Source organism: Mustela putorius, unplaced genomic scaffold (assembly GCF_011764305.1).
Source record: "Mustela putorius furo isolate JIRA1106 unplaced genomic scaffold, ASM1176430v1.1 tig00000224_pilon_pilon_pilon, whole genome shotgun sequence".
Taxonomy (NCBI): Eukaryota; Metazoa; Chordata; class Mammalia; order Carnivora; family Mustelidae; genus Mustela; species Mustela putorius.
In genome coordinates this window covers 28,128,648-28,144,390 of record NW_025421321.1, presented here as the reverse complement: position 1 = coordinate 28,144,390, position 15,743 = coordinate 28,128,648, and the positions used below count along the sequence as shown (strand labels likewise).

General features: G+C 42.0%; 1 long non-coding RNA gene across 1 annotated transcript in view; it reads right to left on the bottom strand.

The window, feature by feature from the left end:
• Positions 1 to 3,661: 3,661 nt before the first annotated feature.
• LOC101687561 overlaps positions 3,662 to 15,743 on the bottom strand; it is a 507,478-nt gene continuing 495,396 nt past the window's right edge. The window contains exons 4-6 of the long non-coding RNA XR_006606038.1: positions 6,955 to 7,120; positions 6,349 to 6,509; positions 3,662 to 3,862 (exon numbers count right to left, since the gene is read on the bottom strand). This is a non-coding gene — a long non-coding RNA (uncharacterized LOC101687561). The remainder of the gene's footprint in view (positions 3,863 to 6,348; positions 6,510 to 6,954; positions 7,121 to 15,743) is intronic.

The window sequence follows — 15,743 nt, the reverse complement described above, 5'->3', positions numbered from 1 at the left end:
CTAAACATAATCATTTTTTATACATAATGAGATTATGGTGTTTATATTTTTGATTTTTCACTTTCACATACCTCAATTTTTCTGTCATGAGCATGTATTAGCTGTTTAAAATCAAAGATAGATAAATGCTATTTTTAAATAATTTGTTTACATCTTCTAGTTGTTTTGTCTAAACCGAACTGTTAAAAAAAAAAAAAAAACGTGAAGTGTTTGGTCAGTCTGTTTTATATATCTATATCTATACATAGATGTAGATATATATATTTCTTTCTATATAAATTATATATATATATTTCTTTCTATATAAAATTCTCTCTAACTTTAACTTTGCTCTGTTGTAATCCCTTTATTTCAAAGGTCATGTTGTATGTCCTTTTTTCTCTTAAAGTTTCAACATGGCCTTTGGCCAAATGCAATAAAATTTTGCCCTGATCTGACATAAAGAATGGAGTATGTATATGAAAGCACTTTGAAAACTTTAAAGGACTTTAAACATGTATGGTGGCATTGGTGGTGGGAAGCAGGGGAGTCCGGGGGAGAGGGGAGGAGGTACAAGTGGAACTAAGTTGTATCTTTGCGTAAAATAAATTTCAAAGGTCCTTCCTGAATTAGTTTGCAAAAAGAAGTAAATGGAGTCACTGTGTGGCATTCTTGAATGCTCACAATTTCTACAAGTTAATCCCACACCTGTGATAACATGGTACACACCTTCAAGCTGGTGTTTTTCTGTCTCATTTGCCGCTAATCACAATGGACCTCCTTCAGCAGAGTCCAAAGTATTGGTCTCAGAGCTATTGATCTCCTCGTGTGAATCCTGAGGCCATCTATATCGTTAAGAGTGGTCCTAGAACGGAGTCTTGACTCGGACAACTTTGAATCTGGAAACTGTCTCTTGAATTTGGGGTTTTATATTTGTTTAAGAGGGAGGACCTATAGATCCCAGAAAACAAATTCTAAGAATATTCCCCAAATTTGGATGTCCTTAGTATCCCTCTCTCCCAGATGAAAAGAGGAATAATTTGTGGACGTAGAGTCTATCTTCCCTGTCCAGGTTTTCTGGTGCAAACATAGGGTGGAGTAAGTCTGCTTTCGTGGTGAAGAGGATACGATGCAGAGTCAGACAGCCTCATTCACATCCCAGCTCGGCCACTTGTTAGTTCTACAACCTTGGAGAAATCATGCAAGCTCTTTGCCTTAAACTCCTCATCATACGTGGGGATTATAATAGGACCAGGTTCATAGGGTTCTTGAGAGATTTAAATGCACTGATATATGGGAAGCGTGATGTGAACAGCATCTGGCCTTACTAAGGACTCCGTAGGTGTGAACCATTGTTATTAAGAAGGGAATCCTCATGTGTATCCAGACCACCACCAGCCTCTGAGGTCTACAATGTATGCCCCCTCAAGGAAGGTGATCCTGAGATGGTCTGGTGATTCTGAGAAAGAAATACTTCTCATAGTTCTTCACAGTGCAAGCATGTGTGGTGGTGACCAGTGTGCGTGTGAGCAGACGTGGAGGGAGCCTCCATAGTTCACTTAGGCAGCAGCAGGCCTGGGTTTGTGGTGAGTTGGCCATACTTTCTGGCTTGGTTGTTTCTGGGATGGCTTCAGGGCCCAGGGTGTAGTTTTGTGACCTATGCATCTGGGACAGGATTCAATATACGGTCTCACCGCTCATAGAAAGTAAGCAATGGAAATTTCATAACACAAAAATAATGTTGAGTTCATGGATTTACTATTTGGTCACCAGCCTTTCTGAATACTAATGGCTCTCAAACAGGCTTTGGAATGAATATTATTGAACCTTATAAAAAACCTAGAAAACGTGAGGCACAACGTTGTGCTTTTACCTGGAGAGTCCTTCTTTTTCTTCCCTTTTTTGACAAAAGGAGAAATTATAACTAGAGAGGAGGGAGAATAAGACCCCTTGTAGTATATGTTGACATTTTTTAGGAATAAGAGCACTGTTTCTAGAACACCCTCACCATACCCTAGAAATGTGACTCCTACATGACTCCTGGTTTTATGGGCTTCAGCCAGCTCTTTAGCAGTCTTAGGTAAATCAATACTCACTGAAATTTTCAATACACACATGAAAATTTTCTGGGTGGTATTAAAAATTGACCAGTGGGCTTACTACCACACCTCCTGGGCCTGACCAGAGGGTAAGTCTGTGTCATCAAAACACAGCTGGGAAAAATGCTTTAGTCAGTCCTAAGCCACCCCTGCTCCATTTTAATTCATTCATCAGACAAGTAGTTCTTGGTATCATCCCCTCTGCCCATTCCCTTCTATCCCCGGATCTTCTATTCCTTTCTATCCCTGGATCTTCCATTCCCTTTGTTTTCTCCCACGCTGTTGGAGTATTAAATATATATATATACTTTAATAGGCCCATAGAAAATAAAACCACATCAGATTTGTTTTGGGCAGGAGGGGTCAGCCTGAATTTCAGAGTAGGGCTCAGTCCTCTACCACACACTTCCTCCCACTCCAGGGATTGCATTTCATCTTCTAAACACCCAGCTAAGGAGAACAGAGGCTAATTTAGGAGCCTCTTTATGCCTGTACATATTCAGCCAGAGGGGTCACTGTTGATTGATGCAAGACACTCTGTCCTCCAAGAGCTTGCCAAGTCCCTGCTGGTCCAGAGAGGAGCAACCAACAGTAACTCACCCTTTAGTGCCTGTGCATTTCTGTGCCTCTAGCTAGAAACCGTCAATAAAAACCAGAGGCAACTTCTGTTGCCTTAGATCACTAATAAACGCCTCACACCACCACCTCAGAGCCCTTTCACAAAAAATGTATTTCTCTACAGATAGATGCCAAGCCCCAGCAGCCAATTACTACAGAAATGCCTCAAAGGCTTGAAGGAGGAGGCAGGGAGAGAGAAGGGGCTCTTTTCAAAGATAAGAGTTATATGCTTCCTCCTAATAAAAATTGCTCCCTTTTGTGGAAGGCTTCCGCTAAGCCAGCCACTGGGAGATGGTTTAACCTACATTATTTCATTCATTTCCTACAATTTTGAGACTCCAAAAGCTCCAGCCCATTTTACAGATGAGGACATGAAGGCTTGCGGGGTTTAAGCAGCTTCTGCTTTCTGCTTCTCCACTTCCCTTCCCCACCTAGGTAGGCTTGTGGGTGTGCGTTAAAAGCAGCTGGGGAATGCCCAGATGCCAGGCAATTCTGGTTGAGGTCCAGGCTTCAGAACATGGCCACTCCTTTCCTTAAAAAAGGAAAAAGGCTCAATGATTCATTTAGTCCACAGACTGCCAGAAACAGACTCCATTGTATTCTGTCCATCATCTAGATGTTGTCAACACTTCCAGGGCCTTCCACTTTATCGGTGAGTGTGGAACATTCTGGCGAATTTCTCTAGTACCACAAAGCACTGGGCACCCACTCTGTATGTGACACTATGATAGGTTCTGCATAGGTTTAAGGGAGTGGAGTGTTAACTTAAGGTGGGGGGGGCGGCATAGTCACAGTCTCCTACAACTATTCTCAATCAGGAAACATAAAAACAAAAACACAAAACAAAACAGAACAAAACAAAAAAAACAGCCTCTGGGTTAAATGCTAGGGACGAAGGGACCAAATACTCCTGGACCATAGATTTTATCATTTCTTTTCATCCTTCCTTTGTTCTATCTCTGCTTTCTAAAGGGTTTCATTGTCTCTCTTTATACATACAAGTCTTAGGCAGATTACATGACAGGATGAAGTACCTGCTTTGACCAAAAATCCAGAAAAGTTAAAATAGCCACCTCCTGGAGAGATCATGCAGCTGGACACAGGTTCTGGCCTGACAGGTTAGAGCTGTCCGTGTCTCACTTCATCATGCTTCTCTCCTGCTGGAACTGAACCACAGGCTGTCATGAACTTTTGACTTTTTCTCAACCCTCCCCAAAAACCCACAACACATGAACATTAAATACCCGAGATAATTGCTTATCTGTAATATCTGTGGCATGAAGAACCCAAGGGATGCTGCCTTCCATCCCTCCTAACTGAGCTGTTCTGCAACGTTTCTGTGAAGGGAAGGGGCAGACATAAGTTGTCTCCTCTTTGCAAGAGAGCGGAAGAGCCTCTGCCTATGGTAGATCCAGGCCTGATTTTGGGATGAGGATCACCACCCGCTCCTGGCATGGAGAAAAATGACCTACTATTTTGAAGGTAATACTGCTAAGGAGGATAATATCTTGTACTTCTGCAGTGCTTCCCCATTTCTCAAGCACGCGCACAGCCTGGTTTCCTTGGCTCTACACACCAAACTTCGCATTGCTATAAACATTTTAGTATTTTTCACAATGATAATACATCCCTGTATTTCACTTGATTACCACAATCAGGAAGAGAAATATTGCTGTGCCCAGTTTACTAAAAAAGAAACTGAGGGTTATAAAGCTAGAATTTAAGCCCACATCATTCTTGGCAAAGTCCAGCTCTTCAATAGTCTTCATTCGGTGCATGGGGAAACTGAGGTTTTTCATTAGGGAATCACAGGAGAACTAGATCACATGTGCCTAATCAGCCACGTGCCCCGACCTCACGGACAGGAGTCACAGCGTCAAGTATGGGCCACTGCCAACGAAACCTTGCCCAGAGCCTTTGTGCGGACTGCAAATCCAGTCTACTTCCAAAAGCCAGGCTCTAAGAGAGGGGTTTCTGTTGACACTTTTTCTGTATGTTTTGTTATGCTTGTTTTTGTTGGCCTAGAGAACCAGCAGCCAGGGACAGCAGGATGACTTTGAGCCAAGGGGCGGTCTGTTCACACCCTAGGGACAGGAGTGTTTCGCTAAGTTGCTGCTGCTTGAAAGGACAGCCGCCACGCCGTCTTGCTCTCTCCCGGTTTTGTTATCCCTGAGATAATAAATAAAGGCTCATTCTGTTGTGTCCAAAAGACCCTTTTCAGGAGATCTGCTCTTGCTGGAAGTCTCCCGAGCCTCCTCACCTGATTACAGTCAGATGCTGGGCATTTCAAATTAAATTAGAACAAATAACAAAAATGAAAGGAGAGTGGGAAGGAGGAGGCACAAACCAACAAAATTGTATTCATGTAAAGTAGCCAAAGAGGAAAATGGAGCCTGAAAAACTCAACCGATATTGGCAGAGATTGACGTCTGCTGGCTCATCTGAGGCTTAAAAGAGCCACAAGTGAGAATTTGTAGGGATGGCAACCCCAGATCAGTTTGTACAGAATATTCTGATGTAGATATGCGCAGGAGAAACAGGAAGATGTTTTAAATCTAGACCTGAATTTCTATGGCCCTCAGAATACGATATGATCTCTATTTGCTTACACAATGGTGTATGCAACATACAAGGTACCGATCTTGGAAGGTGGTAAGAATATTTGTTCCATTGTGCCTTTCTTTCCTCTACCAAGTCCTGCCAAAGACGAAGTGTCATTTGAGCTCAAAATTCTGCTCAAGAGGTGCCCAGAGAGACCCACTAGACTGTGGATGCACGGGAAGGCAGATGAATTAGTGTAGTGCCTGTTCCCAATATGCTCCAATGTCGGTAAGATAGTTTAAAATCACATGGGGCACCCGGATGCCTCAGTCGGTTAAGCGACTGCCTTGGGCTCAGGTCATGATCTCAGGGTCCTGAGATGGAGTCCCATGTCAGGCTCCTTGCTCAGCAGGGAGCCCGCGTATCACTCTCCCTCTGCCTGCTGCTCCCCCTGCTTGTGCTCACTCTTTCTCTCTCAAATAAATAAAATCCTTAAAGGAAAAAAAAAAAGTTCTTTAAAATCACATGGAAGGATTCAGAGACCAAGAGTACAGTGTGTCCATTACCAGAGTGATTTAAAACAGAATCCTTATAGTTCCATTAAAAACAACTCGGAACCAAGGAGGCTAACGAAGCCTCAGAGGCACTTTGGCCTCCTTGGTACCACTTCACCTAAGCTACACCTTCATCAGAGTCACCTGATTTGTGGCTGTCACCTATTTCAGCTTCCCTAAATAATGCTGGATCCTAGAACAGCATCAAGACATTTGATAAGACAATCTAACTTCACCATCCAGATGCTGAAAGGACATTTACATTTAATGTGCTTTTTCAATCCTATTAGCCCAAGTAATATATTGTACAGTAAAATATATCATCTTATTCCAGTACTTTCATCATGAAGAAACAACGAGCACCCAGAAACACAATTCATATTATATTATCTGTCACTAGAGGAGGGCTCTTCAACAAACTCAAACCCAATTTGGGTAAAATAAGCTATCTGATGCTAGAGAGTTCACTTATCTTATGCCAAAACTAGTTGCATCCACATATAAAAGGCCATTCTTAACTAGGCAAAGGGGTTCAAGAGAACAGAACAGATGAGTACCTTCGAAGAGACATTTGTGCACATAGCATTAAAAACACGGTCTGGTCATGCGGCTGTGCCCACGAGTCACTCTTCACTTTGATTTCCACTAGCCAGGCAGAAGCAAAACTTCTCTGAAGGAGCTGGTGCTACTGGGTGTTACCTCAAAAGTGTGACAATTCCTTATTAAAAAAAAAAAATAGGCATTCGGGAGTGATCAGTGAAAATGTCTCTTAAGGCCATTTATTTTTAGCTGAGCGTTGTTGTGACTGTTTCCATGGTTAAACCATGAACATGTTTTCTGCACAAGCCCGGTCAGCTAGTGGCCTTAATTAACTTCCAAATGGAGAATGCTGTGGTTTACCACTTATTAAATATCCACCACACCAAGTTACAATTTCACCCTTCCACACCTCACTTAGTCAAGACACCTCCGAAAACCCATGCTGAATAACTGGTGATTTAAAAATAGGTACCACGTGTAATCATCAGACTGAACACACAGGCTGCGGGGAAAGTTTACTAAAAGCTGGGCAGCTTTCATTTCCAGATTGAATGATACAATTTGTAAATGGAGGCAACAGGGTAAGTCATTCAGAAAGAATAGAACAAGCTGTTCTTACTCACCCAAAGGGCTTTACCAAATATTTATGAAGGGTTTGTTCTGCATTCCAGATAGTGAATGTTTTCTCAGATTCCTCATGTCTACGAAGAGCAGGAGGTGGCAAATGGAGTCCAGGGTATGGTGAAGAAGGAAGAGGACACTCTTGGCATCACGATTTTGAAACGCCCCCTAGAGAAGGAAGAGTGCGAAATTACTCATTGAGCGAATCTACTCTTAATACAACCTCCAAGTAGACTCACCAGGCTCATTTCACCAACCATTTTATTCATGAGGGAGATGATGCAGTTTGAGATTCAATCGAGATAGAATTAGTTTTTGTGATTAGCTAGGTGAGTGGTTAAAGTATAATAATAATGATATCATTATTCCTTCTCTCCTCTCTCTCATTCAATATTCTGAGACACATTCATACACACAGATGCACACACGCACACACCCAGACACACACACACGCGCGCGTGCGCACGTGTGCGCACGAGCCCAGATCTGTTTGGATTTGGCTTGTGAATCTTCAACTAGTGTTGTCTGCATTTCAAGTTGTGTACTCCCAGGGGAAAAAGAAAAAAAAAAGTGAATTCACCTCTCATTGAAATTCCACTGTGTATAAAATGGACTTGGAATTTGAAGGAAGGGAAAAAAAAATCCTTCTACAAAGAGAACATGTGAAAAGGCCAAGGGAGAGCATAACTGAAAAAATATATAAAAATGCAAATTTTCCTAAACTCCAGCTTTGGATGGACTGAAGCATAAGTGAGAACTTCAACAAAGCAATAGAAAAAGATGACAGCTCAGAGTTTCAGAAATTTAAGACAGCAGCAGGATTAGACACTTTGGGTTGTCTTCGCACACATTTCTTATGGGAGTTAATTCCATTTGACATGCAAGACCAAAGCAAGATTACAGAGGCATAGCCCCATGGCGAGGTGTATGCTGTAGCTAAAAGCTGGGATTTGAATAATTGTGCAGGCTTACTCCAAGAATCAGGCGAGAACAGAATGGATGGATTATTACAAGGAACTTTGTACATTTTTAACTGCTGGACTTAATAAAATACCCTCTATGTGAGAGTAATGTTATGGTCGTCTGCACTCTAGCTGAAGTTTATGGTAGGATCCATCAAAAATGAAGAAAAACAGAAGTTGTTTAAAAAAAAGAAAGAAAGAAAGAAAGAAAGAAAAGAAAAGAAAAGAAAAGAATCTGTAATGAATGACTAGGCTGGGTTGTGCCCGCATGATTTACAGAGGAACAACACGTTTGGAAAACTTGAGATCAACACATTTAAGCCCACACCCCCCAACCCCAAAAGGTAGAGGGAATTCATTTCCTGTCCAAAAAAAGTTGGAGGAAAAGTGGAGAGTAGAGTTCAGGGAAAGTGGGCCACAAAAGGTGGATTTTAACTTCCCTATTTCAGCTCGTTAGGGAGGTCATTTGTTACCGAGAAAAATTACTAACCCACACATCATTTTATATATGTGTATAAATGTGACCTCTTTCGTTGGAATCTGTGGAAGCACTTGTCTGCAAAAGGCAGAAAGAGTAACAGTTCTAAAGACTTCTCACTGCTTAATTAACTGTCCAGTGAGAATTATTAAAATTCTCTATATAATTCTTATTTAGCTCTCATTAACGTGAAAGATACAAATGCCGGACAATGCAAGGTTCAGAGAAGCTTTAAGAAAGGGGAGTTCGTCTTCTATGAGCGGAGAATTACGAAAAGCTGCCCATTAGCAGTAGCCAACTAGACCTTTCATTTTAAAAGTCACTGATTCAGATCGGAAATGATTTGATTTGATTCTCTCCCTTACAAGAGTCTTCATCTCCTCTCTTCGGGAAGCCCACTTCTGACCCTCCAGGATCCCTGACCAGCCCACTGGGGAGAGAAGTCAACCCCAGAAGAGGAGGAACTGCTCTGGGGCCGCCGCACTGGGGCAGTGCGCCCTCTGCTGGGAAGCCGGTCTGCAGTCCCGCTTGGGAAAATCCCCCAAAGAGCCTGTCCCCTGGAAAGCAGAAGAGATGCTTATCTCCAGAAGGGACCCCTCGAAGACGAGCGGCGTCTCTTTCTCATCGCTGCGGGAGAAGATGAGAGAAGGGACAGAAGAGGGGCTGAGTGCTCGATTTAACCAGAACTCCAATGCGGCTCTCCTCACAAAACCTGTCTGCCTACTTGCACCTGCTATACAAAATGTCAGCAGGAATGATGAACACATTACAAATTTGTAGAGCCTAAAATTAAACTCCACCTCATTTATTTCATATTTCAGCATGCTGGGGATGGATGGCATTACAGGCACACATCTTTCCTGATAAGCTCTGTGGTTTCCTTCTTGGCAAAGGGATTTGTGCTCCGTGTGGATGCACTCGGTCTTCTCGAAGCCCCAGTTCTGTGTCGTATATACAGCTAGGAAAGAGGAAGCATGCTACAGCGATCTGCAGAAGAAAGTTGTCGAGAATCGTAGCCCTGGGAGGAAAGCAAATGGATATGTTCCCAAAGGAAGATAAAGAGCTCGTCTTTCCTCCTTTGTCTCTGTGCATCATTTAGATCCTTGCTACTAAGAGTGGTTCATGGACCAGCGGCTTCAGCATCGCCTGGGAGCCCGTTGGAAAGGCAGGGGTCCAGGTCCCACCTGGACGTACTGACTCAGAGTCTGCATTTTAACAAGATTCAACAGAAATTAATAATTCACAGTGATTCAGAAGTACACTGAACTTTGTGACGCACACTGTAAACAGTGGAAGAGCTAAGTCACAAGCAAAACTAGAGCACTGATCTTTACAAGTGGAAGGGAAACCTAGATTCCACTTGCCTCCTCGGATAAGGAAACCAAGGCTCAGAGAAGAACACAGTTCCTCACATATCTGGGAAGGAAGCTTTATATATGTCTGAATTTGGTCTGCTAGGAAAAGCTGGAACACATGAGCTATCACAGGCTTTGGCCGTCGGTCTCATCACACACTACAAAACCAACAGAATGTGGCACTGGCACCACAGTGCTACAGGGGCTCATTCTCATGTGGGAGGGAACTTGCTTCTTCTAATCAGCTCTGCACTACTGAAATGACTTGTCGAAATTCTTCAAGAATTGACATAGAAATGAGATTCTGATATTCCTTCTATTCACATAATGATTGATGAAACACATGGGAAAATAAATTGAATTATGTTATAATCTCCTAGGGAAACATAATTAAGTTGTAAAGCATTCCCATGGAATCCTAAAAGCCTTCTATCATGTAGACAGTGACTTCTACTACATGATCAATAATTATATTAATTAAAGATAATTATTTGATAAGATGGTGTGACTTTGGGGCCCACTTATTCTTGATCTGATGTATTGATCAAATAGTGAAGACTTGGTTGGAACCAGAGCTAGATATAGAGAATTCTTTGGGGGCTCCAAAAAGCTCTATATTTATGCTAAATGGTACTAATTTGAAATTCCTGACCAGTAATTTCATGCTTATTCACGCAATCCAATGGGTAATATGGGCACAAGACCAACAGAACATTCTATTCACTATTCTTAATTCTATACGAACTAAAAGCAAGTGATCATCAGCTGGTAACAGATAACATATGAAACACAAAATCCACTATTCCTCAAACTTTCAGAATTCCAGAACATCCAAAGCATTCTTTGTCTGTGTGTCTGTAAGACTCGAGTGCGTTCATGGCAACTCTGGGGCAGTGAGCTAAAAGAAATTGAGCTCAAGTTAACAATGCTCAGAAAGTTGCTGTGAGCATGGACCCTTAAACATTCACTAACTTGGGGCACTTGGGTGGCTCAGTGGGTTGGAGCCTCTGCCTTTGGCTCAGGTCATGATCCTGGGGTCCTGGGATTGAGCCCCACATCGGGCTCTCTGCTCAGCAGGGAGCCTGCTTCCTCCTCTCTCTCTGCCTGCCTCTCTGCCTACTTGTGATTGCTTACCTTCCTCTCTCTCTGTCTACGTGCCTCTCTGACTACTTGTGATCTCTATCAAATGGATAAATAAAATCTTTAAAAAAAATTCACTAACTTTCTCTACAAACATCTCATTGTGGAGATCAGCCCTGGAATGCATATCTGGTAGTACACACTTTAAGCACAGGCAGAAACTGGAGCTTCTAGTTGATTCTCTGAGCTTTCCAGACATACCCTTGATGGCTAGGTACCTACTCACCTTCATAAAAGAATCAGGGATCATCCACAAAGTCAAGTGAGACAGAAATGTAAATTCTAAGTAACAGTATAAAGAATCATATAAAAAACACTCCAGATTTGGAAATTTTTTCAAAGGCAACCACCATTATATGTTATTAACTTCCCAGACTTTTCTACATTATTCAAGATAGAGTGTTGGGTTGTTTAAATATTAAGGGATAATGTAGTTGAAAGTATCACAATTAAGGTATTAGGAATAAAATCAATACCATTACACATTATTTCATCAGAATTTCCTTAAATTATTTGTGAAAGATCTTGCTGATGGGATGCTCACTGTATGAGAAGCTGTAGATTTTTCTCTCAATGAGGTAGAAAATTCAGTATTCAAGAATCAAGACTCAGGAGCCAATGCCACCTGGTTTGAATCTTGGATCTGCCACTTACACCACTGGTGGCTTCAACAAGTAAAACTTCTGTCTATGGCTCAGTTTCTACATCAGGAAAATAGGGATAGTAGTAATACATACTTAATGGAGTTGAAAAAAATTAGTGACTTAATAAGCTTAAGGCAAGTGCAAAATTCGCGAGATGTACTAAGCACTCGATTTATAGTGGTTATTATCAGCATTGCCTTGATAATTGTGTAGGTTGACTTATTCATGGTCATCATACAATTTATTAAAAAACGTTCTTTAAACCCCTCCCTTTCACAGTATCTGAAAGCCAACTTTTAGTCTCTAGCTTAAAATCTACTTTCTTAATAATTATTTAAAAAAAAGGAAGAAGGTATTCATGGGGACTTGAAAACACAAAGTTATTTATGTTACAATATGACCACCACTCATGTGTGTGTGTACGCACACACACAGACATAGAACAGTAACACCTCACAGCCCAATGCCAGAAGTTCCCCCACAGGGGATTTGCTATAAAGGAAGCTAAATGTGACCCAATATTCTAGTGAGAGATCTTACCATTCAGAGCAGAATAACCTGAGAACAAAATAATGCAGAAAGCAGCCCTGAGATTCCTTTGTCTTTCCTCCGGTAAAATCAATTCTGTTATTATCCACAGTTGGGTACAGAAGGGCATATGAACAGCGTGGCTTCAGCCAGCAATACCTCTCAGAGAGTGGGTTGCATCGGTAATATTCCACACCTTGATTTACTCAGCATTGTCAAGAGAGAAAAGGGGAGATCCATCTTAGGTAGGAAAATTTATTCTAAGGAAGCATGAAGACACTAGGAAAGACAAGAGAGAAGAAAAACCAGAGCAAATTCATATAGAATCAAATATGCTCAGCCTCAAGCATAGAGTCCAATGGGCAATATTGCCAAGATGAGTATCCTCCTCTCTGCTCTCTTACAGGGAGACTGTTCAGCCGTATTTCCTATTCGTGGGCGGGAAATGGACCATGTACATGATGCTGCACGTCAGAGCGAGATAGAAAACGCTTTCTGAAGAAAGTAAGCAGACACGAGAATGTGGCATTGTGGGCCCCATCAAATAGACCAGCAATGAATGGAAGCAAGAAAATGACTTGGTCTTTCTTAAAACGATAACAATTAGGCAATTGAGCTAACTAATAGGATCTGAGAAGATATAAATAAAGTTTTGGGTTTGTTTTTTTTATTACCAAAGGGAGCGAGGAGACAAATTTCAGCCTGAATGGAAGAAGGTAAATGATTCTTCCCCAAAGGCAGAGTCAAGATTTTTCAAATGCGCTTCCTTTTAAAAGAGAGAGAAGTAAAATATATGAAGCAAGATGACATAATGTGCTGTTGCCTAAATGTAGGCAATGATGGTATCCTATTCTACCGACCAAGTTGTGAGTAATTGAATGCAAGATAAAGCAAAAATATAGAAAGGGCCACTCAGTAACAGAAGCATAAAAATGCAGTGTGTGTAACAGTCGCGAGAAGGGTACGGTTGTGTAGAACTGATTAATACAGAGAGCGGTGAACAGAACAGAGTGGATTTACAGAGATTAGGATGTAGCAAGCTTTGTCCAGAAGACTGTATAAAGTTCTTATTGCTCTTGAATCTGAAATAAGGTAAAAAACCTACCTCCATCACAAAAGACCCCCTGTGAGCTTTTGGTATATCTTAGTCAAGCAACTTATCTTCTCCCATAAGCCATTTAAAAGATATAATTTAAAATCATATTTGTATTCTCCTAGGCAAATCATTCCCTGTAGCCTCCCTCCTTTTGGGAGGGCGTAGGGGAGAGGAAGCACATGGTACTGTATTTTTGGTGTTACAACATGACAGAGACCTTAAAGAGAATAAAGCAATTTCATCCATAACAGCTGAACTCTGGGAAAACACAGAGCTTCGTAAAGCCTAAAGGACAGCTTTCAAGCTGAGCAAGAACAAGAGTCAGAGATTTGAAATTGCCAGGTGGGCAGCAAGGACTTCGGCATTTGTGTCTCCAAACTCTGAGGACTCCATCCCAGAGGTTATTCCACTGTCAAGGGCATTGCCGCTTCTCCAGGTTCCAGGCAACAGAAGGTAAGTTTTTGAAGAAGTGAAAGAAAAAAAAAAAAAATCCAGCCTACAGAGTACTGAAGAATCCCAAACCAAACGTTTTGAGAAACACTGCAGTCCAGGCAACAATTGCCCATCACGCACGCGTGGGCGCAAGGGAGCACTTCAATCTGTGGGCTCCTCTTGGGCAACAGCGAGGTAACACCACAGACCATTATTGAAGAAGCAATGACAGGTGTAGCCCTTTGCGGCCCTGAGAGCTACGCAGCTGAGGGCCGGTGGTCCCTCCTTTGTTTTAACCGGAGAGTTCTGAGCCCACTTCTCTTGGCAGTCCTCGAACTCTTTCTGTGGACACTCTGAAGCTCTTGATGTCAGGGGAGGTGTTTGTGTCTCTAGTGATGAACAGGAGGGGGAAAAAGTAGTTCTTTGACCTTTACCAAGGTAGACATCTATGCGGGGATTCGGAAACAGAAGGTACAGGGGCAGAAAGAAGCCAAAGGCCTCCTGCAGCTGTGTTCATAGATCACTCTCACCCGGTACTCCTGGGAGCAAATGATGACTAATAAGGCAGGAACGGGAGAAAAAATAAATAAAAGACAGAGGAGCTGGTATTTTTAGGAATGCAAATGCAACTCAGAATCAGGCAACCTTAGCCAACGACCATTCTCAAACCTCTCACTTGTTGCAAAAGGGAAGAAGGAAAGGTTTGCAAGCAATGCTCCATCCGGCATCGGCTCGGAAGCCGAGGGAGTTGCTGGGGCCTGTGGGAAAAATCACCACGTACCTCTGGGAGCCACAGGCCTGTCTGCTGCTTTCTTTCATTTTGACTTCCTTGGTGCGCTTTTCCCCGTGGCTTTTAGGGAAATTTATAAAAGAAGAAGGAGAAGGAGAAGAAAAAAATACACACAGATAACTGACATACACACACGTGTGCATGTTTATTATGTTCTTTTCTATAAATGGAAATAGAGACAAAAGGAGGAAAGTCTATTTTGCAGTTCAGTTTTCCGGCCTCGGTTCTGCCTCACCAATGAATCTTCTTATATACAAAGCTGACTGGAGGGAGGGGGGGATTGAATAACAAATTTATGTGATACAATCACATCATTTACAATCACATAATGGACCATATCCCAATTTTCAAAAGGCATAAAGTATCCTCATTAATACGATAAGTGCAGCAGTCAAATCAGCACTGTGATTTTATCAGGGTTTTTGACTGTACATGAATTAGAATGTAAAATGCATACAGAATTTTTAATGGGAAGGCTTTAACATTCCCTGAATGTATTTCTTACTGTCATTTGCATCACATTAAAGTGAAATTCTACATAAAAGGATAAAGAGAATATGTCCTAAATTACAGTTTTTCCATAGTTGTCATGTCCACACATAGAAAAATCTGATTCATAAGCTTCAACATGATCCTAAATCTGAAAAGGCTGCACCAAGTCCCTATTTGTTTGTGGGTTTTATGCAGCTGTCGGGACTGGGTAGAGCTCTGTAAGGTCAGATTGTCAGGACAAAGCTAATAAAGACCATGGGGGTGGGGGGGGGGTGGCAGGCAGAGAGAGGATGATCGTATTCACTGTCTCTTACTCTAGTATGTTACTAATACGGTGACCGCGTTTGTCATTCCATTCCAGGCCACCTACAAAGTCACTCATGTTCCTTAGAAGTATTTTGTTGCATCACAGAAAGCCTCTGTCTTCCGTCTGATTCCCCTGAATAGAGTTTATGGACCTAGATGGAACGCAGTGTAGGTGCGACTTTGCATATTCCGCCCCGAGTGAGTTATGTCTATACCTCTATGTACACAGCATATAATGTAAACGCTAACTTCATGCGAAACCCGGGCGTGTCCGTTGTGCTGAAATATGACCCAGATGCCAGAAGTTAGTCTCAAGCTAATGGCAGTTGGGAGAGTGTGCTCGGTGGATTCTACACATGGAGGCAAAAGAAAAGAAAAGAAAAGAAAAAATCAACCTGTCATTTCTTATTAACCTCACGTCACACACAGAGAAGTCAACGATTGGTACATAACAATTGATGCAGAATCTTAGGAACCTGAGAAAGAGTGTTTGAATTCCTCGAAGAGGCCAAGTTATCACCTGCCCGGCTAGGACAACAGATTAGGACAGGTGAGTACCTGCTGCCAG